At 40.6% G+C, this 25989-nt stretch overlaps 1 protein-coding gene across 2 annotated transcripts in view; it reads right to left on the bottom strand.

Moving 5' to 3' along the window:
* Positions 1-24423, bottom strand: part of LOC311137914 (cyclin-dependent kinase 18-like) — a 61473-nt gene extending 37050 nt beyond the window's left edge. For both annotated transcript variants that reach the window (XM_084172524.1, XM_084172526.1), the window contains exon 1: positions 24167-24423. The gene's annotated coding sequence lies outside the window, so the exon portion shown is untranslated. The remainder of the gene's footprint in view (positions 1-24166) is intronic.
* Between the last annotated feature and the right edge of the window lie 1566 nt (positions 24424-25989).

Genomic DNA, 25989 nt, shown 5'->3' with positions numbered 1-25989 from the left:
AAAGAGGAGATGGAAAGAGGGGATGGAAAGAGGAGTTTAGAAAGAGGAGATGGAAAGAGGAGTTTAGAAAGAGGAGATGGAAAGAGGATTTTAGAAAGAGGAGTTTAGAAAGAGGAGATGGAAAGAGGAGTTTAGAAAGAGGAGCTGGAAAGAGGAGTTTAGAAAGAGGAGACGGAAAGAGGAGATGGAAAGAGGAGATGGAAAGAGGAGTTTAGAAAGAGGAGATGGAAAGAGGATTTTAGAAAGAGGAGTTTAGAAAGAGGAGACGGAAAGAGGAGTTTAGAAAGAGGAGATGGAAAGAGGAGTTTAGAAAGATGGAAAGCACATGCACATGCAGCAGGAATGGCACGTGATGAGAGGAGAGGGGGGGGTGAGCAGAAGAGAAAAAAAGACAGTGTTTATTTTTATAAATGAAATTCAGGAAGAATAATGAATGAGTGTGTGTCTTTGTACTGTACTACGGACAGACCGTTCTTCTGCAGTGTGTGTGTGCGTGTCTGCACAGTAGTGAGGCCCACTCTGGGCCTGTGGTCATATTACCTCTCGCCCCAACAGTTCACACGCACTAAAAGACTGCTCATTCAAGTGCTGCCTGTGTAACCGCCGATAGCTGTCCAAACACTCACATCTTTATTTTCATGACATTTCAGGACTTTTTGGGGAGTAAAGATGTTTGACCATTACATTTTTTTTCTTCCTAACTCTAACCTTAACCCTAACCTTAACCCCCCAAAAAACTCAACTTAACCTTAAGCCCAAAACCTAACCCTTAAGCTTAAAATAGCATTTGAACAAATTCAGGACTTGTTTTACTACCTTGTCAGGACATTCGGGGGAATTGTTAGGACATTGGGGTCCTGATAAGGTAGGAAAACAAGTACACACACACATTTCACATGCACGCTCATTCATCAACACAAACTCGTTGTCTACATAAACGCACTTAACACACACACTCTCTGTCTCTACACACATGCGCAACATGCACAACTCACTCCTACAGAGAATATCCCCAGAGGACGGCAGACAGAAGGCACACACAGGAACATTGAACATCTGTCCCCCGTACAGATCACATACACACCAATGCACGCGCAAGCTCACACAGACACATACTGCCTCTGACCAGTCCTGTGCAAAGTTGGTTATTTCCAGGTGCAAGAGGAAAAAAGACGGGCTACTCTCAGAATATAAAACAAAGATTATGCACAAAGAAAACAGAGAGAATTGGAAGCACTGATTTGCTTTAGTGAAATGTTCTAATTCTAAAGGGCTGTTGTGGTAATTGTGTGTGACTATAGATAATAAGTACAATGGTGAAGGGCTGTCTTGTTTCTCCTCTGGTCATGTTCCATAGGGACTGTTGTCATGTGTCAACATCACAGTCACACGTGTCTCATGCACTCAACAGACGGACTATGCATGGTGAGAATTTTCCCCCGCGCTCTCCCTCCTCCCCATCCATCCCTCTCTCCTAAACCGTGGTGAGACAATAATAAAGATGACCTTTTGTATTTTTCTCGCCAGCGGCAGAGATGCTTCGTAATAAAACAAATATTATTTTCTTTGGTCTTTCTCTTGTCCTCCCTCGCTGTCTCTCCCCCGCTCTCTCTCTGGTCTGGTGTGTGTGTCTAGTGTATGTGCATCTGTCTCTCTCTCTCTCTCTCTGAACAGAAGGCCTACTGTAAACCATGGGCCTGAGTGAAAAACAAATATCTCACTCTGCTGGGTCAACATCAGAGTGCCCCATTGTGTTCCAGCTGGCCATGCAGCTTTATGTAATAGGTAATTTATGTTACACTTCTTATCTTTGGTCAATTGCTTTTTGGTTATAGTCATATTGTGCTTGTAATTACAAGGGCTTTGTGTGCACTCAATGTTTGCAAGTGTAAATATTGTAAAAGTGTATATTGTAAATGTGTGTGTGAGCATGTGTGTTTGTGAGCCTGCAAATTTGTGTGTGTGTGTGTGTGCTTGTTCATGTGCTTATGCAGGTGTATGTGATTTGATTGCACCTGGAACATCAGATGTCGACCTTGGCTGTGTTGATCGCAGTGCGCTGCAGAGGGTATTACTGCAGAGTGTCATTCACTATACTCACCCACCAGAGGAGGCTGGAAAAACGCCTGGCCCTAGTGAGGATGAAAACATTAAACCCTTTACACAGACAAAGAGACAACAACTGCGATTGGACAATAAAACTAACAGGGCTGAGCTCGCTTTATGCAGGGTTGCATCGTGTAGGCCTTTGCATCTGTAATAAAAAATATACTCATACAGTATGTCAATCAAATGTGTTGATTTGATTAATTCCAGTCAATCATTTTGGATTGAAAAGGACTAGGTAGCCTAGCCAGCCGATGTTTGAATATAAACCAAATTTTATCACATTCACATTTTCCTGAACATAAATAAATGGGCCTATTTTAGGCTAGAAATACATAGCTTAGGCTATAAAAATATGACGTTACGTTTCCCCTGGCCAGGTCTAGATTGGATCAGAGTGCATAGGCTTCTCTAGGCTACCTGCAGCTGTGGTTAACAGTATACTACAGTTGATCAGACTGAAGCACAGACTAATTGTGCACGTTGACAAATCATGAGGCATTTTATTTTATCTTTTTTGTGGCAGGTTTGAGCTTCCATATGAAACAGCTTGTGGCAGTGAATTCACTTATACTCACATTATCAGTCGCAATTAGCTTTTACTACATGTAATGATTTGCATGATGTTGATAAAAATGAAGCGTGGTTTGTTGTAATGTTGTACGGTAGGCTTACTGTATTTTTATATTTGTATGAGAGGGTTAATCGTTCATTTGATAGTCTATTGTTACTTGATGAAGACTGCTGTTAGCAACTCTGTAATTTTGTCTTGAAGCTAAAATGTAATGTATATAACCTATAGACAAGAAAATAAACCCTTTAATTGTCTGCACATGCTTGTGAATTCTTGCATTATTCAAGAGTGTAGTATGGTTTGGTCAATAGTGAGAATTGGGCCTTAGATTCAACATCTGTCAATCAGTCTGTCCCACCACACACAGGAGAAAGCAGATAAGAACATGTTAGGGATGTCATCATGAGTAGTATGGCTTGGATGGCTCTCTAGAAATGTCACTGCTGATGATTCGTCTTAAAATACTTAAATCACCCACCCACACACACACACACACACATGCACACACACACTAATTAAATCACAGTTGGGTGTTATGGTGTGTGTGCGTGTTATGTTAAGCAGTGTGCTTGAATTCCAACTAGGGGAGAGTGGGATAAGTTGAGCCAAAGGGTTAGTTGAGCCACCCCATGTTTCTAGGAAACCATACACAAAATTATTAATGTGACCAAATATTTAGGAAGAGGTCATCATTTCATGGAGTCTGTGAAAGAAGAAACCACATAGAAAAAGTGGTAATCAAGTTAGGTCCAACATTTTTATTCACAAAGTCAAATGAATTTATTGCGTTATAGGTTTCATGACGCTTGTATCTAAATCAAAGTAGATCAGTTGGGGTCTCTATAAGCTACAATATGAGGTCCTAAACCTAGCATGAAAGTGCATCCTTGTAGCTGTGTGGGCTAAGATAGTCAATGTTTGCCTTGGGATAAATTGAGCCATGAATGCAAGATTAGATTATTTTTTTGTAAAGTGCCTTTGTATTGTTACAGAGCAGACATCATTGCCCATGTATACAAAATGTACATTTAATGTAAAACAAGCAGGGGTCTAGCCCCCTGTGAGGTTCTTAAGAGAGCAGCCAAGTGTAACAGTGTTGCTCCCGTCCCTCTCCTCGCCCCTACCTGGGCTTGAACCAGGGACCCTCTGCACACATCGACAACAGTCACCCTCAAAGCACCGTTACCCGTCGCTCCACAAAAGCTGCGGCCCTTGCAGAGCAAGGGAAACAACTACTTCAAGGTCTCAGAGCGAATGACGTCACCGATTGAAACGCTACTAGTGCGCACCGCTAACTAGCTAGCCATTTCACACCGGTTACACAAGGAAGTGAGAGAAGGGATAAAGTCAATTCGATCAGCAGCAAGGGAGGAAAAAATAGACTGAATGACACTGAAGAGGTACATTGACAAAAAATAAAATATACATGTACAGTAGCTGTGCGAAGGAGGAGCTGTGATAGAGTAGCAGAGGCACATAAGGTCTTACTTACCTGATGACTCTGAGCTTGCTAAACATATCAAGAATCTCGCAGATCAGTTTCATGGGCTTAGTAACCTCAAATGCACAGAACTTGCCTACGAGTTGGCACATCGAAACAACATCTCCGTCCCAGACAACTGGTCAAGAAATGGAAGGGTAAGTGATATTGAACAGAGAGATCTATATCTGAATGTAGGCATACATTTAAGATATACAATATACCACACCCCCATTCCATGAATTAAACTTTGACCTACCAGCACCATCCCCCACTTACCCCAAGGTGGCTCAACTTACCCCATACCTGGGGTATGTTGTGCCACTTTTTTTGGACAACATCAATTCTGATTATTTCCAGGGATAGACAACATCCTGAAATATATGTAGATATCTTTGTTAGAAAGAATACTATATTTCCCTTGATGTAGTGATGCTGAATGTAGAAAATGGCTCAATATACCCCACCCTCCCCAACAGCAATCACTGTTATTATTGTAAGTCAGTTTCTTCCAAGGTCTGAGTCCATATCCATCATATACAGCATAATATCAGTTTTCTCAGTTTTCCTAAACTGCACAAAACTGGGTACTACACATCAGCAAGTCCCCCCTTACAATACAAATCACTATTACACTGAACAAAAATATAAATGCAACATGTAAAGTGTTGGTCCCATGTTTCATGAGCTGAAATAAAATATCCCAGAAATGTTCCATATGCACAAAAAGCTTATTTCTCTAAAATGTTGTGCACACATTTGTTTACATCCCTGTTAGTGAGCATTTCTCCTTTGCCAAGATAATCCATCCACCTCAGGTGTGGCATATCAAGAAGCTGATTAAACAGCATGATCATTACACAGGTGCACCTTGTGCTGGGGACAATAAAAGGCCACTCTAAAATGTGCATTTGTCACACATAACAAGTAACATAACATATTGTGTCCCAATGTTTTATACCCTTTAGCATGTCATACATTTTATGATTCCATTGATAATTTGGTGTGTCTAAATAATGTGTCATTGGTGTTACTCAATTTAAATGACATTACGAGCAAAAGGATTAATCATATCACTTTAGTAAATGGTTTTGAAAGGGTCTTAGATTTGAGCATACTGAATGTGGCATCAATTTTAGATGTCACAGCCTGGCCATTTAACAGTACTGATTGTCATTGAGTGGTGACGTATTGGCTCTATTGATGGTTTTATCTGTCAGAGTACTCTCAAATCGCCTATTACGGTCTGTCCCCCAGCTCTCTCACAATCAATAACCTAAAACTGTGTGTGTGTGTGTGTGTGTGTGTGTGTGTGTGTGTGTGTGTGTGTGTGTGTGTGTGTGTGTGTGTGTGTGTGTGTGTGTGTGTGTGTGTGTGTGTGTGTGTGCCTGCGTGTATAATAGAGGCCACATAGAAGGTTGGCGCTGACTGCTGGCCTTTCGCCCATACGTCTGTGCCTCAGAGACCAGAAAATCAACACTACGCATATCATGGTTGAGGAGTGACCGTCACTACAGGTCTCAGCGCTAAGGCTAAAAGCCAGTTTATGCTTGATCCGAAAATGTGGTCGGAGGCTCCGTATGGAGGTGTGACGCAATTGCAGAGCCTCCGGAGGCATGCAGAGGCCAAATTGGCAAATAAATGAACTTTGTCCTGAATACAAAGTGTTATGTTTGAGGCATGTTTGGGGGCAAATCCAACACAACACATGACTGAGTACCACTCTTCATATTTTCAAGCATGGTGGTGGCTGCATCATGTTATTGGTAAGCTTGTCATTGACAAGTACTAGGAAGTTTTATAGGATAAAAATAAATGGAATAGAGCTAAGCACAGGCAAAATCCTAGAGGAAAACCTGGTTCAGTCTGCTTTCCAATAGACACTGGGAGACAAATTCACCTTTCAGCAGGACAATAACCTAAAACACAAGGCCAAATATACACTGGAATTGCTTACAGAGACAACATTGAATGTTTCTGAGTGGCCTAGTTACAGTTTTGACTTAAACCGGCAGGAAAATCTATGGCAAGACTTAAAAATGGCTGTCTAGCAATGATCAACAACTAACTTGACCGAGTTTGAATAATTATTTTAAGAATAATGTACAAATATTGTACAATCCAGGTGTGCAAAGCTCTTAGAGACTTACCCAGAAAGACTAACAGCTGTAATCGCTGCCAAAGGTGATTCTAACATGTATTGACTCAGGGGTGTGAATACTTATGTGCGACAGCGTGTTCCAGTTCCAGCCAATATCCAGCAACTTCGCACAGCCATTGAAGAGGAGTGACAGCATTCCACAGGCCACAATCAACAGCCTGATCAACTCTATGAGAAGGAGTGTCATGCTGCATGAGGCAAAATACTGACTGGTTTTCTGATCCACGCCCCTACCTTTTGTTTTTAAAGGTGTCTGTGATCACCAGATGCATATCTGTATTCACAGTCATGTGAAATCCATAGATTAGAGCCTACTGAATTTATTTACTGATTTCCTTATATGAACTGTAATTCAGTAAAATCGTTGAAATTGTTTCATATTGCGTTTATGTTTTCGTTCAGTATAAATTAGATATTTCTGTATTTCATTTTCAATAAATGTGCAAAGGAGAGAGAGACAGAGAGACAGAGAGAGAGAGAGAGAGAGAAAGAGACAGAGACAGAGAGACAGAGAGAGAGAGTGAGAGAGAGAGAGACACAGAGAGAGAAAGAGACAGGGAGGCAAGATGGCGTATTGAATAGAAAGAGGTACAAACCACCTCAAGATAAAAACATTATATTCAAAATCAGTAAGTTAGACTAAATATTAGCATTTCATATATTCGCAGTAAATAAAATTATGTTATAATAAGACAAAGCAAATCATAAGGCTAGAGAAATATATCGACAAATGTTACAATAACACGCAACAACCAAACATGGCGGAAGATAAACGAGGAGAACCAATCCCCAAGAGAAAACGCGACTCGTCGACTGATACAGATTATTTATGCTTTTCACCGCTGGGTCTGGTAAGTGTGGAAAGTGACCTGTTGAAGTCGATAAATGACAAATTGGGCATACTAGAATTGGTCAGTAAGGACGTAGAAGAGTTGAAAGCGAGTCTTGAAATGAGTGACGAAAAAGCAGCGATAATGGAAACAGAAACCAAAAAATTTAAAGTAACTAACTAAGATGGAAACAGACGTTAGGAAACTTAAAAAGGAGAACAACCTTTTGAGAGAAGCCTTACTAGACATCCAAACTAGATCGATGAGAGAAAATCTAGTACTTACGAGTATTCAGGAAAAGGAGGGAGAAATAACCAAGAATATTATGAAGGATTTCCGGCATACAGCACTTCAAATCCCACTCGAGGCTGTCGATAAAATCCAACTCGAACGTGTACACCGTTTTGGACAAAGAGGACAGAAATATGATCGCCCAATTGTTGCCAAATTTGCATTTTTTAAGAATAAAGCAATGGTTAAAAGCCTTGGTAAAAGACTTGCTGGCACAAAAATAGGCATGAATGATCAGTTCCCGAGGGAGATTGCAGAAAGGCGCAAAGTTCTGTATCCAATCTTCAAGGAAAATAGATTAAAAGGGAAACGTGTTGCACTCGTTGTCGATAAACTATATATTGACAACCAAATGTTCAGAGACACAATGACTACTCCATGGATATTCTAAAAGTTGTAATAGAGGAGTCAAATAATGGAACACCCAATAGTAGCAATGATAGGGATTGGAATATTAAAGAACATTTATAGTAAGTATAGTATTTAAAAAAGGATAAAACGATATAACAAGAAAAGATAACAAGCAGAATAATACATCTTCAAATACAACTAATTAGAACATGGCATTTTTGGCGGGCAATTGTTGTTTTGGCGGACGGTTGTTGTGGTTGGTCCTGGTAGAGCACGGCGCTTGTAACGCCAAGGTAGTGGGTTCGATCCCCGGGACCACCCATACACAAAAATGTATGCACGCATGACTGTAAGTCTCTTTGGATAAAAGCGTCTGCTAAATGGCATATTATTATATTATTATTATTATTCTCCCCGGCGTCCTTTCCCCCTTGCGGCAGGTGTGGGATGTGGGTGCGTTTGCACACTCGGCCCATTTCCTCCGCAGTCAACCATGTGGTGTGCATTTTTGGTGTTTGAAAAGGTGCGGTGTTAAGTGAGTGAGAGGGGAAATGGTTGCATATCCCAGAGCCGACGGGTGTCTATGAGCAGGGGTAGTGAGAGAGAGCTTTCAATTTTGTGTAGACGAGGGATATACATTTTTAAATATAGTATACATCTAATCTAATTTTTTTATTGCCCTATCATGATGGAAAGATCCCCAACCCTATATCCTGGACACCCACCTGAGTGACCCATACACCAAAGAGAAGTTCCCATCTCTTTTATGGACCTGCTGTGAGTATGCAGCCTAAACAGAGAAATAAATGCGGTCAGAGACCTACTTGAGCAGCACCGCCCCCTCAAGATTCTGAGCCTGCCTGGCAGGGTTGGTCCTACAAAGCCAGAGCCCCCTGATGGGAGAGCATTATATACAAGGACATTCTCAAAGCTGCTAATGAGAACCTTGACGACCTTGTACCTAGCCGGTGGGGATTCCGGTGGGGTACCCCCACCCAGGTAGTGGCAGTGCTGGCAACACTGGCTGCAGTAACCCATGGGGAGGGGGTCACACTCGGACAATCAGAGAGGGGGTTTATCATTGTGGCCCAAGTGGCACAAAATAATCAAAGGTCTGAATGCACGGAGATGCTTGGGAAAAATGGTTACAACAGGGAACCAGAGTGTTTGTGTCTCAGGTGAAGAGGGTGGATCTGATCTCCATTACCTAGTACTTGACATAGATTTAGATTAATAAAATCTCACATTGTTGTCAATTTCTGCTCAATCTTGCATGCTCTCTCAATCAGCTGTAACTGTATGTGCACTCGTAAATCAGGTCCTTTCTTGAGTTGGGCTCTGGGATATAACAACCGTTGAGTATCTGATTTTATGGTGGATTGTAGAGGGGGGGGGTTGAGTGTGTTGGAGTATGTGAGTATGTGCGTGTGTGTTTGTCCAGCATCTGTTGTGGGGGGTGGGGATGTTGGGGGGGGGGGGGGGGGGGGTATGGGATGGACCGCGGTAATTATTTGCTAGGATAATAATTGTTTGTCAATAAATTAAATGTAATACAATGGCAATCCGGGTTATATGTTAAAATCCTATGCATGAACTGCCGACATTATTACGCATATTAATTGATAATGATGGAAAATAAGATATGCAAGATATTTGAATAGATATATATTTTTAAATAGTTATATATATAGAGGTGACAGCATTAGAAATGCTTTTGGCGGTTAATCTGCTTCTGTTTTGTGCGTGGCACTGTGTGCTGTTTTCGAAGGATGGGTCCTGGCCTCTCGGGGCCCTAGGGATCCGGAGGGATGTGGGTGGGATGCCGATAACTGGGATGACGGCTCAACTTGGGATGGGGAGGGGCTTTAGCGGGGGAATTAGTGGAGAACAATTGAAGGGATACTTAGTAGCAATGCAAATATCACGGTACAGCTATATGGACACTCAATCATTACGGTATTTTTTATTGGTAAATGTTAAACATATATAATGATAAAAAGACTTGAAATGTATATCTCATTATGGTGTATGGTGAAATAAGTATAGCCAGTTATAATTGTAATGGCTTAGCTGATAATAACAAAAGAAGAACAATATTTACATGGCTCAAAGAGAAGGAATATAATATCTATTGTTTACAGGAAACTCATTCAACAATTCTAGATGAAGTTGCGTGGAAAAAGGAATGGGGGGGGGGGGCGAAATATACTTCTCCCATGGGCAAAGAAATTCAAAAGGGGTGATGATATTAATTGTAATTTCGATCCGAATGTGCACATTTTTCAAATAGATACGCAAGGTAGATGGATTATTTTAAATATGTTATTGGACAATAAACAGATATGGCTCATTAACATTTACGGACCAAATAATGATGATCCAAACTTCTTTGACAATATATATAATACATTATCAACCCTGCAAGCAATTCAAGACAATATTATTATGGTGTGGGATTATAATACTGTTTTAAATAGCTCAATGGACCGTAAAGGAAATCACACCACAAACAATCACCCACATGCTCTTAAGGAAATCGTGAATGTCATGGATACATTAGAACTAGTAGATATATGGAGGCTTAAATATCCTGATCTAGTGAGATATACATGGCGGAGACTCAATCAAGCTAGTCGTCTTGACTTCTTTCTTATCTCATTCTCGTTGGCATCAAAAGTAAAAAAAAAAGTGTTGATAGGGGACATATAATTGGCATATACATTACTCTTACTGAATTTCCACGTGGGCGAGGATATTGGACATTTAATCAAAGCCTATTGTATGATAATTTATTTTTAACTAGGACAAAGGAATTTATAACGGACTTTTTCCGATATAACATAGGTACAGCAAATCCCCTTATTGTATGGGACACCTTTAAATGTGCCTTTAGAGGCCATGCAATTCAGTACTCATCTCGAAAACAAAAGCAATTTAGGTCAATAGAGTTTATACTAACAAAGGAAATAGAAAGTCTAACAGAACAGATAGATGGCAATAAAAACTGTAACATAGAGGCTCAGAATAAATTAGAGGAAAAACAAAAAGAAATTGAGAAACTTATTCAAGAAAGATCAAGTGTAATATATTATAAAAATAAAGCAAACTGGATGGAATATGGGGAAAAATGCACCAAATTCTTTTTTAATCTTCAACATAGGAATGCTACCAAAAATAATTTAATGAAACTGGTTACAACTGACAGAGTAACCCATGATTCACCAAATGATATTTTGAAGGAGGAAACAAAGTACTTTAAGCATATGTTTTAGTTTCAGTCGCCTCCATCTCCTCTAACTGAAGCTAATTGTAGAGAGTTTTTTTCTATTGATAATGTAAAATTAACAGCCATACAGAAAGACTCATGTGAAGGTGAAATTACAGAGGAGGAACTTCTGGATGCAATTAAAGACTTTAAGCCCGGGAAAACTCCAGGGTTGGATGGCAAACCAGTCGAGGTATACCAAACCTTTTTTGATATACTAATAGGACCGTTATTAGCATGTTTTAACCACTCCTATGTACATGGTAGATTATCTGACACTCAAAAAGAAGGTCTGATCTCATTATTACTGAAACAGGATACAAGTGGAAAATATAAAGATCCAGTCCATTAAAAAAAATGGAGGCCCCTTACACTTCAGTGTTGTGATGCAAAAATTCTAGCAAAATGTATAGCGCATAGAATGAAAAAGGTATTGTCGGTTATTATTCATTCTAATCAGACAGGTTTTTTACATGGAAGATACATTGGAGATAATATAAGGCAAGTATTGGAAACAATAGAACATTATGGAAAATCTGAGAAACCAGGTCTGCTATTCATAGCATACTTCGAAAAGGCATTTGATAAAGTACGACTGGGGTTTATATATAAATGCCTGGAGCATTTCAATTTTAGTGAATCTCTTATAAAATGGGTCAAAATCATGTATAGTATCCCTAGGTGTAAAATAGTAAATAATGGCTATTTCTCAGAAAGTTTTAAACTGTCAAGAGGAGTGAAACAAGGTTGTACACTATCGGCATATCTATTTATTGTGGCCATCGAGATGTACGCTATTAAAATCAGATCCAACAATAATATCAGGGATTTAGAAATCCAGGTCTTAAAAACAAAGGTGCATTGTACGCTGATGATTCATGTTTTCTTTTAAATCCACAACTAGAATCACTCCACAGCCTCATAGAGGATCTAGATACATTTTCTAACCTCTCTGGATTACAACCAAATTATGACAAATGTACTATATGTTTGTTGAATTTGGAAAAAATCCACCCGCACTTGGCCTCAACACACCTACTCAGCCAATCAGGAGCCGCTACTGTGTTGTGGCTTTGGCATACTGCATACATTTGACTAAACAGTACGTGATAAATAGTGTGCGACGATGAGTAAATAGTATGCAGTTTAAATATGTAGTATGCTAGTATGGGTATTCGGACACGACCAGTGTCTTTAATGAGCTCTTACCCAGCCAGCGTTCGCCTCTGGAGAACCAAGCTGGCAATTATCTAAAATCACCTCATCAGACTGCCTCAGAACAGCCAGCCAGATTAGAATACAGTCTACTAGACCAGCAGGCAGAGTTCTCAACAGTTCACTCCACAACTCAGAGGGAAAATACCAGAAAGAGACAATTAGCAGAAAGATCCTTATTTTCAAACAGTGTGATTGTGCAAGAGTGCCAAAGATGAAGATGTCACTGGAATGATCATTGTAGAGAATTTGTTGCCTCAGATAATTTTCTGCATGCATCTCATTAGAAGTCACTGAACAAGACTATAAAGCTGGAAGACTAGAAGCTCTGACTATCAACAACTATGTGTCTGGATGGGAAAATACCTCATCGGATTGACATATTTTTCTCATGGCAGAAGACATCAGGCAAATGGTTTCTGTGAAAACACTGTAGCTTCCAGGAATAAATGACTGATTGTTCTGGAATAAAGTTGACCCCATGTCTGCAGACTGCAAGGATTGTGTGAATTACATGCCTGTTGTTATGAGCAGCACACCTGATCTGCTGTCTCTGCCGGGGCCTCGGAGGAGCACATGATGTGCTGCAGCGGGGGGGACACCTACTGTAGTGTAGACCAATACTGTCAGGACAATGCCACACTGAGCCTGGTTTGGCAGCTCTGTGGAAACCGTATAGGTTTAAGCAATAGGGCGTAGGCCCTCACCATATTGCTTATATCTATCTATCCGATTACTTCAGATATGCAAACATGGGAGAGGTAAGGGGCTAGAGGTTAGCGGCTATTGTGTGTCTTTCATGAAAGCTCATATGTGCTGACTGTTCCTGTTGAGCTGCATTAGTGTGTCTGTTGCATCTAAACAGTGTGCTCCCCTTTCTCCTCTAAGCTCAATCACACCCCCAGGAGAGTGAGGGAGAGTTCACTGGGTTTAGCATGGTGTCTAATCACATTTCGACTGAGTTGGTTGATAATGTCAGACTGACCTTGGCTAAGACACCAGGGCCCAGTTTCCCGATAGTGATGGAACTTAGGCTTACGAGTGTTTTAACAATGCATCTTTCCTACAACAGACAAAAATGTAACATACACTACCGTTCAAAAGTTTGGGGTCACTTAGAAATGTCCTTGTTTTCGAAATAAATGCTATTTTTTTTGTCCATTAAAATAACATCAAATTGATTGCAAAGAAAAAGCCATATCTCAGACTGCCCATTTTATCGGCCAGTCTGAGATATGGCTTTTTCTTTGCAACTCTGCCTAGAAGGTCAGCATCCCGGAGTCGCCTCTTCACTGTTGACGTTGAGACTGGTGTTTTGCGGGTACTATTTAATGAAGCTGCCAGTTGAGGACCTGTGAGGCGCCTGTTTCTCAAACTAGACACTCTAATGTATTTGTCCTCTTGCTCAGTTGTGCACCGGGGCCTCCCACTCCTCTTTCTATTCTGGTTAGAGCCAGTTTGCGCTGTTCTGTGAAGGGAGTAGTACACAGCGTTGTACGAGATCTTCAGTTTCTTGGCAATTTCTCGCATGGAATAGCCTTCATTTCTCAGAACAAGAATAGACTGACGAGTTTCAGAAGAAAGTTATTTGTTTCTGGACATTTTGAGCCTGTAATCGAACCCACAATTGCTGATGCTCCAGATACTCAACTAGTATCAAGAAGGCCAGTTTTATTGCTTCTTTAATCAGCACAACATAATTGCAAAAGGGATTTCTAATGATCAATTAGCCTTTTAAAATGATAAACTTGGATTAGCAAACACAACGTGCCATTGGAACACAGGACTGATGGTTGCTGATAATGGGCCTCTGTAAGCCTATGTAGATATCCCATAAAAAATCAGCCGTTTCCAGCTACAATAGCCATTTACAACATTAACTATGTCTACACTGTATTTCTGATCAATTTGATGTTATTTTAATGGACAAAAAAATTGCTTTTCTTTCGAAAACAAGGACATTTCTAAGTGACCCCAAACTTTTGAATGGTAGTGTACGTTTCCCAAAACACCACCCAGAGAGAACGTTCGCTAAGTGTCGATACTGATAGGATCGAAAGAAAGGCAAGCTGCACTCGGATCAGCTTTCTCCATTCAAATCTTACCTTAACATTAGAATTATTCCACAATACTGACGACGGATCAGCTCCTAGAAAGATATTATAATCTATGGCTGCAAATATTGAGGCAGCTTATTCTAATGCTTACCCTATAATAATGCACAAAATCAAGATTTGGCACATCATTGTGCACGTTAGGCTACACATCATGAAATATATTGAGACAAACTACGGACAGTAGCCTACAAGTAGCAAAATAGAATTCAATTGATTGAACATTAAATGTATTTAAATCAGCGGCGGCCCGCCAATTAGGGTGTTAGGGGCGGTGCCTCACTTGTGATTGGTCCCCCAAAACTATTTGTATTTAATGGATTATGTTTTAAATGCTCATAAAAGTGTGGTAAATGTGTACATTTTCCTGTTGAAAAAATATATAGTTCAAAACAAGCTGTTCAGTTACTTAATACTCTGCCCATTTGTGTCTGCTAGCAGCAGCAGCAGCTCTGCCTCCGTGGGTGCATAGGCCGTGCGATCATTGCTTGGATTGTTTTGCCAGCTATTTGATATGAGGGGGAACTGCCCTAATTAAAATCTCAGGATTTCATAGCATAAATTATAACAGCACAAAGTAAAAGGACTGTCCTGGGGCACTCAAATTTGCGTCCGTTCAGTCAGAACTTCTGGGTCTGCTCTAGTCTCCCTCCCAATGAGTCTCTCATGCCAGACGGCTTACGTGAGACTAGATCTGCTCTATCAGGTACAGATGGCGCTAAAGCAAAAAGCAAATTGTAATTACCTTGTTAATAAATAATCATAACAGTCATGGGTGCCTGGGACCTGATAAACCAGACAACTACATCCAACAAGAGTCGAAGGACAGAGGGATACACTAGCTAGAACCTTCTCATCGCGGAACTGGTAGGACAAAAAAGCTTGGCAAATTGTATTTTTTCCCCCCATGTTGTTCATCGGGTTCTACTGTAGGTGAAAGTGCGACATGTTGTGTGGACTAAAACAGCATAAAACCGGGTGTATCAGAAAGCATGATCAAATGATTTAGCCAGCTACAGTAATTTTTTTAAACATTGAGAAATAGTTTGGTAGATTTTTTGGTCAAATTAACCAGTTATCTACATTTGGTAGTTTGCTAGATAGTTCGCTCCCATGCCAATTTCAAGTCTTTCCAAACTAATATATGACTAACTTGGAAATATGAAATTATTTCAGAATTATAGTGAACTGGCTAGCGCATCATGCTTTGTGACATTATGTTAGCTAGCTATCCCCAGGTACATAATGTGTTATCACTTATTGCATCTGCATGCTTGTTGCATTCTCCCTGGTGCACTCATTCTTTCATGACGTGAGTTGGCTGCTCGTTATAAATAGTATAATGTAATCTGTTCAAATCAGTGGCAGCATGTATAGCAGTGGTCATTCGGTTTTTTACATGCAAAAGTGAAATAGGTGTATTTATGCTGTTGTTCAAATGCACAGATCGCTTTATATATCTTCTCAAAGAAACTACCGTTAGTTCAAAAACTTGGCTTCATATTTCTGTCATGCTGCTTTGTTGACAACTCCAACCACCTCACGCCCCGGGTATTCAGCCAATCAGCGGCCGCCACTGATTTCAATATGATTGAAATAGGCCTAGCCTATAGCACACTGTATTTATATTTTAATGCAGTTTTAATTTAAAGCATCTTTTTATACGTTGCTGGTTTTTTATCAGTTGCAAAGACATTGGCAACTTTTGTATTTGTAGCCAATTTTGTTCTGAAGTTATCGGCGGTTACAGAGAGGCGGATAAACAATGTTCAGCGGAGATGTTCAGTGTATAAAGTGACACAAGAGGGCAAAAAAGCATCTAACGATCCAATTAGCTGTTTTACGAATGGCCTGAGGCAGGTGTTAGATTACGAGTGTTAATAACAATAGTTTTGGGAAACAGCTCAGAGATTTAACGATGCTCCTACAAAGTTTCTAACGATGAATTTAGCTGCTCACCTCTCCCACAACAAGATGCTTTTGGGAAACCGGGCTCAGCTCTCTACTCTCTCTCTCTCTCCTTTCCTCACACCAAGGGAATCACTTTCCAGCCTGGACATCTTGTAGTGGGAGAGGTGAGAAGTTTGACTAAAACACACATGCTTTTCCGCACATACAATGATACCAGCTTGGTGTGTGGCTTAGCATGTGTGTATAAATCTGGGCTTGATTGTATTCCCAGTGAGTGTATTTATATCTGTGGTGTTTTTTGATTAATCCAGGCCCATTGTTTCTCTATGCCGTGGTTCTTGCTTCATATTAACATGATTAAAAACGGGTTTGGGGGTGTTAGATGAGTCAGAGAGCCAACAATAAAACGTGAGTTATGTAAATAGTGTAATGTGCCCCATACAACACAACACAACACAAAACAACTGCCTGCTTGTAATTGGGGTCAGTGCAGGTGAGACACACACACACAGCCAATGAACACTGGGCAATCTCCATTCCTGGCACAGAGCAGCCAATCATGGCAGCATGCACACGTCACACACACTCTACAGCAGGGGTGTCAAACATATGGCCAGCGGGCCCATTCAATCCGGCCAGCGAGGTGGTTTGAGTGGCGCATCATACACATGCCACTGAACACCCATGGCCTCCACGAGTTAGTATGTATGTATATATACTGAACAAAAATACTGAACAAAAGTATAAACGCAACATGTAACGTGTTGGTCCCATGTTTCATGAGCTGAAGTAAAAGATCCCAGAAATGTTCAACACACAAAAAGTTTATTTATCTCAAATTTTGTGCACAAATGTGTTTACATCCCTGTTAGTGAGCATTTCTCCTTTGCTAAGATAATCCATCCACCTGACAGGTGTGGCATATCAAGAAGCTGATTAAACAGCATGATCACTACACAGGTGCACCTTGTGCTTGGGACAATAAAAGGCCACTCTAAAAGTTTTGTCACACAACACAATGCCACAGATGTCTCAAGTTTTGAGGGAGTTTGCAATTGGAATGCTGACTGCAGAAATGTCCACTGGAGCTGTTGCCATATAATTTAATGTTAATTTCTCTACCATAAGCAGCCTCCAATGTCGTTTTAGAGAATTTGGCAGTACGTCCATCCGGCCTCACAACGCAGACCACGGGTAACCACGCCAGCCTAGGACCTCCACATCCGGCTTCTTCACCTGCTTGATTGTCTGAAACCAGCCACCCGGACAGCTGATGAAACTAAGGAGTATTTATGTCTGTAATGAAGCCCTTTTGTGGGAAAAACTCATTCTGATTGGCTGTGCCTGGCTCCCCAGTGGGTGGGCCTGGACCCCCAGTGGGTAGGCCTATGCCCTCCCAGGCCCACTCATGGCTGCGCCTCTGCCCAGTCATGTGAAATCCATAGATTTCTGAATTTATTTCAATTCACTGATTTTCCTATATGGACTGTAACTCAGTAAAATAGTTGAAATTGTTGCATGTTGCGTTTACATTTTTGTTAAGTATATAAATTATAAAATTAAATAAAATATATACGACCAGTCAATAGTTTGGACACACCTACTCATTCAAGGGTTTGTCTTTATTTTTACATTTTTTTACATTGTAGAATAATAGTGAAGACATCAAAACTATGAAAGAATACATTTACATTTTAGTCATTTAGCAGACGCTCTTATCCAGAGCGACTTACATGAGCAATTAGGGTTAAGTGCCTTGCTCAAGGGCACATCGACAGATTTTTCACCTAGTCGGCTCGGGGATTAGAACCAGCGACCTTTCGGTTACTGGCACAACACTCTTAACCACTAAGCTACCTGTCTCCCATTACACAAATGGAATCATGTAGTAACCAAAAAAGTATATATATATTTTATATTTGAGATTCTTCAAATAGCCACCCTTTGCCTTGATGACAGCTTTGCACACTCTTGGCATTCTCTCAACCAGTTTCATGAGGTAGTCACCTGGAATGCATTTCAATTAACAGGTGTGCCTTCTTAAAAGTTAATTTGTGGAATTTCTTTCCTTCTTAATGCGTTTGAGACAATCAGTTGTGTTGTGACAAGTTAGGGGGGGGGGTATACAGAAGATAGCCCTACAGTGGGGAAAAAAAGTATATAGTCAGCCACTAATTGTGCAAGTTCTCCCACTTAAAAAGATGAGAGAGGCCTGTAATTTTCATCATAGGTACACGTCAACTATGACAGACAAATTGAGAAAAAAAATCCAGAAAATCACATTGTAGGATTTTTTATGAATTTATTTGCAAATGATGGTGGAAAATAAGTATTTGGTCACCTACAAACAAGCAAGATTTCTGGCTCTCACAGACCTGTAACTTCTTCTTTAAGAGGCTCCTCTGTCCTTCACTCGTTACCTGTATTAATGGCACCTGTTTGAACTTGTTATCAGTATAAAAGACACCTATCCACAACCTCAAACAGTCACACTCCAAACTCCACTATGGCCAAGACCAAAGAGCTGTCAAAGGACACCAGAAACAAAACTGTAGACCTGCACCAGGCTGGGAAGACTGAATCTGCAATAGGTAAGCAGCTTGGTTTGAAGAAATCAACTGTGGGAGCAATTATTAGGAAATGGAAGACATACAAGACCACTGATAATCTCCCTCGATCTGGGGCTCCACGCAAGATCTCACCCCGTGGGGTCAAAATGATCACAAGAACGGTGAGCAAAAATCCCAGAACCACACGGGGGGACCTAGTGAATGACCTGCAGAGAGCTGGGACCAAAGTAACAAAGCCTACCATCAGTAACACACTACGCCGCCAGGTACTCAAATCCTGCAGTGCCAGACGTGTCCCCCTGCTTAAGCCAGTACATGTCCAGGCCCATCTTAAGTTTGCTAGAGTGCATTTGGATGATCCAGAAGAGGATTGGGAGAATGTCATATGGTCAGATGAAACCAAAATAGATATTTTTGGTAAAAACTCAACTCGTCGTGTTTGGAGGACAAAGAATGCTGAGTTGCATCCAAAGAACACCATACCTACTGTGAAGCATGGGGGTGGAAACATCATGCTTTGGGGCTGTTTTTCTGAAAAGGGACCAGGACGACTGATCCGTGTAAAGGAAATAATGAATGGGGCCATGTATCGTGAGATTTTGAGTGAAAACCTCCTTCCATCAGCAAGGGCATTGAAGATGAAACGTGGCTGGGTCTTTCAGCATGACAATGATCCCAAACACACCGCCCGGGCAACGAAGGAGTGGCTTCGTAAGAAGCATTTCAAGGTCCTGGAGTGGCCTAGCCAGTCTCCAGATCTCAACCCCATAGAAAATCTTTGGAGGGAGTTGAAAGTCCGTGTTGCCCAGCGACAGCCCCAAAACATCACTGCTCTAGAGGATATCTGCATGGAGGAATGGGCCAAAATACCAGCAACAGTGTGTGAAAACCTTGTGAAGACTTACAGAAAACGTTTGACCTGTGTCATTGCCAACAAAGGGTATATAACAAAGTATTGAGAAACTTTTTTTATTGACCAAATACTTATTTTCCACCATCATTTGCAAATAAATTCATTACAAATCATACAATGTGATTTTCTGGATTTTTTTTCCTTATTTTGTCTGTCATAGTTGACGTGTACCTATGATGAAAATTACAGGCCTCTCTCATATTTTTAAGTGGGAGAACTTGCACAATTGGTGGCTAACTAAATACTTTTCTCCCCCACTGTATTTGGTAAAAGACCAAGTCCATATTATGGCAAGAACAGCTCAAATAAAGAAATTGAGAAACTTATTCAAGAAAGATCAAGTGTAATATATTATAAAAAATAAAGCAAACTGGATGGAATATGGGGAAAAATGCACCAAATTCTTTTTTAATCTTCAACAAAGGAATGCTACCAAAACTAATTTATTTAAACTGGTTACAAATGACGGAGTCACCCATGATTCACCAAATTATATTTTGAAGGAGGAAACAAAGTACTTTAAGCATATGTTTTCATTTCAGTCGCCTCCATCTCCTCTAACTGAAGCAAATTGTAGAGATTTGTTTTCTATTGATAATGTAAAATTAACAGCCATACAGATAGACTCATGTGAAGGTGAAATTACAGAGGAGGAACTTCTGGATGCAATTAAATACTTTTTTTACATGGGCGATACATTGGAGATAATATAAGGCAAGTACTGGAAACAATAGAACACTATGAACAATCTGGGAAACCAGGCCTACTATTCATAGCAGACTTCGAAAAGGCATTTGATAAAGTACGACTGGGGTTTATATATAAATGCCTGGAGCATTTCAATTTTGGACAATTTCTTATAAATTGGGTTAAAATCATGAATAGTACCTCTAGGTGTAAAATAGTAAATAATGGCTATTTCTCAGAAATGTTTAAACTGTCAAGAGGAGTGAAACAAGGTTGTCCACTATCGGCATATCTATTTATTATTGCCATCGAGATGTTAGCTATTCAAATCAGATCCAACAATAATATCAAGGGATTAGAAATCCAGGGCTTAAAAACAAAGGTGTCATTGTACGCTGATGATTCATGTTTTCTTTTAAATCCACAACTTGAATCCCTCCACAGCCTCATAGAGGATCTAGATACATTTTCTAACCTCTCTGGATTACAACCAAATTATGATAAATGTACTATATTACGTATTGGATCACAAAAAAATAAAAATTGCACATTACCATGTAGTTTACCAATAAAATGGTCTGATGGTGATGTGGATATACTCGGAATACATATCCCAAATGAAATAAATGATCTCACTCCAATAAATGTTAATAGTAATTTAGAAAAAATAGATAAGATCTTGCTACCATGGAAAGGTAAAAGCTGTCAATTTGTGGAAAAATCACCCTGATTAACTCTTTAGTATTATCCGAGTTTACCTATTTGCTTATGGTCTTGCCTACGCCTAGCGAACAGTTTTTTAAAATTATATGAGAAAAAAATATTTCATTTTATTTGGAACGGCAAGCCAGACAAAATTGAACGGGCCTATTTATATAATGAATATGAATTCGGAGGACAGAAATGATTAAATATTAAAGCATTAGACCTATCACTAAAAGCTTCAGTCATACTTAAATCCGAACTGGTTCTCTAGCAAATTAGTAAGATTGTCTCACCCAATGTTCAAGAATGGCCTTTTTACATTTACATTTTAGTCATTTAGCAGACGCTCTTATCCAGAGCGACTTACAGTTAGTGAGTGCATACATTTTCATACATTTCTCATACTGGCCCCCCGTGGGAATCGAACCCACAACCCTGGCGTTGCAAGCGCCATGCTCTACCAACTGAGCTACACTGGACTTTTTCCTTTTATTCAGATTACAACCTCTCACTTTAAGTTATTTGGAAGGAAATAATCTCCCAAATATCACTATTTCTAAAAAAAAAAAAAAAAAGCCATAGAAAGTTGATTGCAATTTAAATTTAATCCTCCAGAAACAACAGAACAAATAATGCAACAAATATTGTGGTTAAACTCAAATATACTAATTGATAAAACAACTTTTTTTTTGGACAAAATGTTTTAAAAATGTAGGACTGTTGGAGTTATGTCGCACATGCAGCTAACAAAACCATATGGAAATGTCTGCTCTACCCAAAATTACAACCAAATAATTGCAGCATTACCACAAAAAAAGAAAGAAAAAAGGAAAGTGGAAGGGGGAAAAAGTAAGGAACTCTTCTGTCGGCCTTGCATTAAAGAATATAATTGGTTAAAGAAAATTGTGATAAATAAAAAAGTATACCAGTTTCATTTAAGGACCAAAGGATTGACAGCCGTCCCATATAGATTGCAAAATTGTTGGGAAGAGATTTTTGACGTACCGATTCCATGGCATAGTGTTTATGAATTGATTCGCAAAACGACGCCGGATTCAAAACTTAGAATCTTTCAATTGAAATTATTATATAAAATTCTTGCTATCAATAGAATGTTAATTATATGGTGGATACAATCTTCCCAAATTTATAAAAAAGTAAAAACGGAAATATCACATTTCCATAAGTATTCAGACCCTTTACTCAGTACTTTGTTGAACCACCATTGGCAGCGATTACAGCCTCGAGTCTTCTTGGGTATGACGCTACAAGCTTGTTACACCTGTATTTGGGGAGTTTCTCCCATTCTTCTCTGCAGATCCTCTCAAGCTCTGTCAAGTTGAATGGGGAGCGTTGCTGCACAGCTATTTTCAGGTCTCTCCAGAGATGTTAGATCCGGTTCAAGTCCGGGCTCTGGCTGGGCCACTCAAGGACATTCAGAGACTTGTCCCTAAGCCACTCCTGCATTGTCTTGGCTGTGTGCTTAGGGTCGTTATCCTCTTGGAAGGTAAACCTTCGCCCCAGTCTGAGGTCCTGAGTGCTCTGGAGCAGGCTTTCATCACGGATCTCTCTGTACTTTGCTCCGTTCATCTTTCCCTTGATCCTGACAAGTCTCCCAGTCCCTGCCGCTGAAAAACATCCCCACAGCATGATGCTGCCACCACCATGCTTCACCGTAGAGATGGTGCCAGGTTTCCTCCAGACGTGACACTTGGCATTCAGGCCAAAGAGTTCACTCTTGGTTTCATCAGACCAGAGAATCTTGTTTCTCATGGTCTGAGAGTCGTTTAGGTGCCTTTTGGCAAACTCCAAGCGGGCTGTTATGTGCCTTATACTGAGGAGTGTCTTCTGTCTGGCCACTCTACCATAAAGGCCTGATTGGTGGAGTGGTGCAGAGATGGTTGTCCTTCTGGAAGGTTCTCCCATCTCCACAGAGGAACTCTGGAGCTCTGTCAGAGTGACCATCAGGTTCTTGGTCACCTCCCTGACCAAGGACCTTCTCCCCCGATTGCTCAGTTTGGCCGGGCGGCCAGCTTTAGGAAGATTCTTAGTGGTTTCAAACTTCTTCCATTTAAGAATGATGGAGGCAACTGTGTTCTTGGGGACCTTCCATGCTACAGAACATTTTCGGTACCCTTCCCCAGATCTGTGCCTCGACAGAATCCTGTCTCGGAGCTCTACGGACAATTCCTTCGACCTCATGGCTTGGTTTTTGCTCTGACATGCACTGTCAACTGTGGGACCTTATATAGACAGGTGTGTGCCTTTCCAAATCATATCCAATCAATTGAATTTACCACAGGTGGACTCCAATCAAGTTATAGAAACATCTCAAGGATGATCAATGGAAACAGGATGTATTTGAGCTCAATTTCGAGTCTCATAGCAAAGGGTCTGAATACTTATGTAAATAAGGTATTTCAGTTTTTATTTATTTATAATTTATCAACATTTTTACAAAATAAAACTGTTTTCGCTTGTTCATTATGGGGTATTGTGTGTAGATTGATGAAGAAAAAAAACAGTTAACCCGATATGGATGATAATACCCTCAAATTAAAGCTGACAGTCTGCACTTTATCTTCATAGTCATTGTATCATTCCAATGTGCTCGAGTACAGAGCCAAAACAACAACAAATGTGTCACTGTCCCAATACTTTTTGAGCTCACTGTATATACACACACACACATAGTTAGTCTTTCTCATAATAACATTTCTGACAATAAAATGCTGCGTGAGTGAAACACGGAGTGACTTGGATTAACTGAAACACACACACACACACACTGTCTCAGGGTCAGTCTACACCTGATGTCAGCTGTTTGACATAGAGGAGGGAGGGAAGGGGTGAGAGAGAGGGGGGATACATAGAAAGACAGAAAGTAAGGAGACACAGAAATAGATACGAAGAGAGTGAGAGAGAGATATACAGAGAAAGAGATACAGAGTGAGAGAGGGAAAAAGACAGAGAGCAGCAACAGTTGTACTTACAGGAGTGAAGAGGTTGTCCGCGAAGGGAAACAGAAGCCTCTCTCCTTCTGCTCACGGCTTCCAAAGACTTCCCAGGTGTGTCTTAATGTTCTTCTGACGGACGTAGGCAGAAGACACAGACCAGACCGAGAGAGAGAAACAGAGAGAGAATGGTAGAGAGAAACAACCACTCCAGTCTTCCCCTCTGACAGTGCACGACTCAACCCCTCCGTCCACCTGCATGCAATCACTCCGCTGCCTGAAAAAAAAGACAAACTAAAAAAACTGAAGAGAAAATCCCCAGAGGAGAAGAGAGAGCTATATGGAGGGTTTTATAATCAGCCTCTCTCTCCGCCCCCCTACCCCTTTATCCCCCTCCCTCATTGTTATAGCAACGGCCAATCACAGCTCAGCATAGCACAAGCCTTCCTCAGCCAGCCTTGCAGTGTTGACATGATTCTCACTTTAACCAGCTAATGCAATATGCCTCCTAGTCTGTGTGTGTTTGTGTGTGCGTGTGCGTGTTACAGAATAAATAACTATTTGAACATGGTGACAGTTGACTGGTGATGTTTGAACTGGTGATAGTTGTAATGACATAACATCTAGAAGAGCCATTTCAGCAGTGTGTGTGTGTGAATGTGTGTGAGTCAACATCTATTAGTGTTGAGTAGTGAACTCAGTGACATGTGAATGTAGCAGGGGTAGTTCCCTGAGCAATCCTCGCCTGATGAGTAACCTTGCCTGACACCTGAAGACCCAGGTTAACCCTTAAAACCTAACATCTAGGCTTCAGCTCAGCTGGCTAATGTGAATGGTCTTACATGAGAGCTGAAGCCAGATGGCTTCTTTCAGTTAGTTAGGACAGTAAGACTGTATCCTAGTCATGACTTAACAATAATAATAATAATAATATGCCATTTAGCAGACGCTTTTATCCAAAGCGACTTACAGTCAAGGACACTGAAAGGAGACATACAATCACTCACAATGTCTGTAGAACCGTGAGTGGTTACCAAACCTGGCCTTGAATGGAGAGCTAGGAAAATTAAAGTGCTAAATGTTATCTGTAGAGCTCATATTGCTTTAACGTAGAAGTGAACTTTCCTCAGACAGACATGAACTACTCTCCCAGCATCTGGTTCAGGCCTGTCTGCATTCCATTGGCATGGTGATGCCCACATGGCCACAGACGTTTGATGCCAACAAAGGACTACTCTACTCTTCTGTGCCTGCCTCTGTCTATATTTGCCTGGTATTGTCTATCGGACAACCAACCAACAACATTTAATAGACATTCAGACATTAAAGTATTGAAGAACTTGTGACGTGTTGAACATGTCAATGGAGGTGTACCGGTGTGAGCAGTGGTCTTTGCAGCGCATATGTTTGTTTTGTAACTGATGGCAATGGTGCTGAGGGTTCAGAGGTCAGGATCAGAGTGCCGACCGGCCCAGAATGAGGCCAGGAAACAGGAAGTAGGGTAACAAAGGCCTGCTGATGATTGGATGCTTATAGGATTAATTGTATTATTGGTTTGCAGTGGAATTAACACAAATCCCTCCAAATGTAACTGGCCACTGTCCCGCTAGGCAAGGCTGGCTGGAAGGAAGGGAGAGAGAGGGAGGGGGAAAGAAGGACAGAAGTTCTGTTCTGTTTTCTTCCTCTCCTCTCCTGTCTACCTACAGTAAGTAAGTATGTCAGTGGCTATTTTTGTTATGTTTACATGTTCTACATAACTGATCTGCATCAACACAACCATCTCTCAACTATCTCACCTTCCACCTCACCCTCCATAGCCACCTCACCTTCCTCAACTACCTAATCTAATTTACCCTCCACAG

The sequence above is a fragment of the Coregonus lavaretus genome (assembly GCF_964263955.1).
Source record: "Coregonus lavaretus genome assembly, chromosome: 12".
Classification (NCBI taxonomy): domain Eukaryota; kingdom Metazoa; phylum Chordata; class Actinopteri; order Salmoniformes; family Salmonidae; genus Coregonus; species Coregonus lavaretus.
The sequence above is the reverse complement of the archived record's forward strand: the minus strand, read 5'-3'. Positions and strand labels throughout refer to the sequence as shown.